We start from the raw sequence: 4,267 nt of genomic DNA, 5'->3' as shown, positions 1-4,267 counted from the left end.
TTAGAGTGATTTCGATTTGGCTTATCTCGATTTTGTAACTAAGTCTTTCAAAGTCTTTCAAGAATAAGAATAAATACTGCAAAATAAGTTGTCGTTTTTGTACTTATCCACTTTACTATATTCTTGTTCAAATTTCGTAAAGTAATATTAACACGATTGGAACTAATTTGGGATAATTGGATCTTCATATTTTTCAAATTTCTCACAAGAGTTAGGTGCCATATAGCTGAATAATGTAATATTACAAATTACTCATAAAAACAAGTGTGTAACTAAAAAGGAAAAGCAGGCGAGTTTACATTTGCAGGTTTAAACGACCTTACTTCACCATCCAATCATCCCAAATTAGTTCCAATCGTGTTTATTGAGTTTTTGACTTGAATTATGTTTTATCGTTATATTGAAATTTGAGATATTATTCCAAAATATGTATTTCTACACCCTACAAGTAAGCTATTGCTCTAATGATATATAAATTTCCGATTTCTGCTCTTCAACAAATGTATATGCGAGGTTTTCATTTCATCTTCGATACGAAATATTTCTGCGAACAATTAGCATTGGTTACGTACGTGCAACAAAACTGAATGCACTAACATTGACTTATTGAAGAACCTTGCCTTTTCTGTTGTGCTTTGGTGGTTAAAGCAAACCTTCAGTGCCATTGCTGATACTCAATTTGAAATAAAAGGCAGAGACCTAGTGGCGAGTCATCAAGGTAATCCTCATCCATAAAATGCAAATGGTTGAATGTTGGTATTGTTACCTGTTACGATGCAACACTAGTAAAGTGTAAAATTGTTATGTCGAGAAAAGCTGTGTTGGATTGACCCTTCATGACCCTAACTAGATAATCAGAAGATTGCCCTCTATCTTTCTAAGACTCCTGACACAAAGGTCAAGAAACTTCTTTGTAAAACAATTAAAAGGTTAAAGATTAAATTACACCTACGCAGATACTTTTTCTTCCACTGTCTTAAAGCAAGTAGACATGCCACGTGGATCTGACAAACACTCCAGCCAAAAGTAGGACTGTAGGCGCAACGATGTAAGTTGGTTTTCTTTAATGACTTTCCAATTATTTAGACCATTTTGAATGCAGTTCTTAGATATTTGTAGTAGAAGTTCTTTTCTTCCGTTTAATTTCAATTTGATTTACCTCGACTCTCTGGCAGAGACAATGAATGACGTTGTATTTCAATCTTTTTATTTGCCCAGTTCTTACCACTTCTTAATTAACCTAAAGCAACTGAGGTTAGTTATTTCTTGGAGTGGTTGGCACTTAGCAGATACAAAAGTAACTGGACTCCGCCGCAGTGAAGAATCGTCGCAAGTGAAAAATCTTTGCAAGTGAAAAAATCGTTGGGAGTGAAAACCAGTGAACCATTGGACAAGACACTGACTGGATTGCACAGCTGACACTGGCATATAGGCTTTGCAAGGTAGACCAACTGTATACACATATACAGCCAACTACAACTGACTCAAAGAAACCAAAATGGATGAAAAGAAAGTCGAAGGTGCTGAACAACCAGCCCAAGCAGAATCTCAAAATGAAAACCAAGAAGATATTAATAAGGCAGAAAATACACTAGAACAAACAAAAGAAGGAGCGGTGCCCAGTGGGACGGTCACTGCTAAAGATACTGCTGCTACTGCCCGAACTGAATGGCGCCCTCTACAGGACAGTAGAAAAATAGGAAGCAGACTGCTTTATGCTACCTTGGGCACTGAAAAGTCGCTGTCAAGAATTTGGAACAAAAAAAGGGGAGTTCTCATCGACCTTAGGGGAATGCAGGACCCAACAGAAAGCAAATTTGATACAGCAGAGGCACTTTCCAAGGAATATGAACGAACATGGAACAAACTTTAGAGATTTTATCAACAAGAAAAGACCCAGAAGGCAAGGAGCAGGCAGAATTAACGGAAATAAGCTTCAACAGGAACATTGAACAAGCGAATGAATACATTAACGATGACAAGACAAGGAAAGCTGAAAATAGCGCCCTCAACCTCAAATCACTATTCGAAAGTGGATCATCATTAGCAGCTTGTGTAGTTCAAACCGAACCAGATCATCAACATCATCCAGGGTAAACGTATTGAAGACGCAAGGCAAGGCACGCTCTGCAGCAAGAAAGGCAGAGTATAAGAAGTCATTAGCTCACCATCAGGCAAAATCAAGGTTATAGAAGCTGAAATGAAAGCAGAAAACACAAGGATAGACGAAGAAACCCTCCAGAGAGTAGCCGAAGAAAGTTCCTTACCAGTACAGATACTTAATGCACAAGACCAGTCATCAAACAACCATGTATCTCGTTACATTTCAATGAAAGAAGAGATAAAGCGAGATCCATTACCATCACTAAACTTTACTGAGTTCGTACCCAAAGCACAAAACAAAGAATTAGAATCATACCCTCTACTGATACAACTAAAACAGGAAACACCAACAGAATCAGGTGAGACAGTCACACCTACTGCAAATCAACAGACACCCACTACAAGCCAGAACAACAACAACATGCAACCACTGACGGAGATAGCCCAAATGATAGCCCAACAATGTTTACCACTACAATAACCAATAACATTTGGAGGCGACCCAACCGTGTACATGTCATGGAAAAGATCATTCGAAGCCACTGCAACAACGACGTGCACACAGACATCTCAGAAACTAGATTTCCTGCATAAATACACGCAGGGAGATCCACATAAAATCTTCCAAGACCATCTACAGTGATATGTAGACGACCCAGACGAGTCATATAGAGAGGCTTGGATAGAACTAGAAGACATATTCGGCAACCCTGCAGTCGTCACCGCAGTAATCCTGGAAAGACTGAAGTTCTTCCCGAAAGTTAAACAGACGAATGCAAGAAGCTACTGGAACTATAAGACTTATGTTCTAACACAGAGGCACACATGACAAAACTTCCTGACCTCTCATCCTTCAATACACCACAGGGGCTCAAGAACGTCATGGAGAAGTTACCAAGATTCGTCCCCAACCAGTGGAGAGATAATGTGTCATCATACAAATGACGCCTCAAAACATTCCAAGAAACAACAGATCAGAGTAGTATTTGACTCCAGTGCAAAGCACAATGGAGTATCCTTGAATGCATTCCTTCAGGGACCTGACCAAATGAACAGCCTCCTAGATATCCTGCTATGATTCTGACGCGAGCAGACAGCAGTGATGGGCGACTGGAACAAATATTTCACAGCTTCCACGTCAACAAAGAACACAGAGACTATCTGCGCTTCTTTTGGTTAAAAGACAAAGACCCCGTGAAACCAGTAATTCAGTACAGAATGAACGCACACCTGTTTGGCAATGTCTCCTCTTCAGCCATTGCTACCTTTCGAACTGGGAAAGATCGCTGAAGGCGGCGTATCTTCATACGGAAAAGGCTTGAAAGAGTTCATAGACGAAAACTTTTACGTCGATGATGGACTAACCTCAGCAACAGATGCAAAGAAAGCTACCGGTCTCATCAACAGAAAAAGAGACTTACTTGCAACCAGAAACGTTAACTTCTACTAGATCGTTTCTAATGACAAAAAAGTCATGACCGCACTCCAAAACGAAGTACGAGCCAAAGATCTACAGAATTTGGATTTCAACCCAGACACCTTATTCAAACAGAGATCATTAGGGGTCAAGCGATCTCTTGATGCGTACGCATTCACATTCGAAGTAGACTTGAAGTAGAAGCCATTCTCAAGGCGGGGAGTACTTGCGATCGTCAACTCAATATACAATCTACTCGGTATACTCGCATAGGTTTCCAGAGGAGGAAAACTGATACTACGAGGTCTCCTGACAAAAACTAAAGGACGCAAATCATCAAACCTTGGATGGGAAGAACCATTACCAGAGAAATACTTGCTCAGATGGACACGCTGGTGCAACAACCTGAACTTCATTACAAGATACAGCTACAGCGATGCTACACTTCACCTACCTTAGGACCCATCAAGAAAACAGAGTGTCACATTTTCTCTGATGACAGCAATGAAGCCATAGGTGCTGTAGCGTACTTGCGGTTGACTAAACATGAAGACAACGTCAGTGTATCATTTATACTTGGCAAAGAAAAGGTAAACCCGACTCATAGAGTCTACATACCTCGCCTAGAACTGTGTGCAGCCATCCTAGTGACAGAACTTGCACAGAAGATCACATCCGAAATCGGCCTGAACATAGACAAGGTCATATATCACACGGACAACGAAATCGTCCTATATATATATGAAC

This window comes from Ptychodera flava, chromosome 18 (genome assembly GCF_041260155.1).
Source record: "Ptychodera flava strain L36383 chromosome 18, AS_Pfla_20210202, whole genome shotgun sequence".
Classification (NCBI taxonomy): Eukaryota; Metazoa; Hemichordata; class Enteropneusta; family Ptychoderidae; genus Ptychodera; species Ptychodera flava.
Note: the sequence above shows the minus strand (reverse complement) of the source record.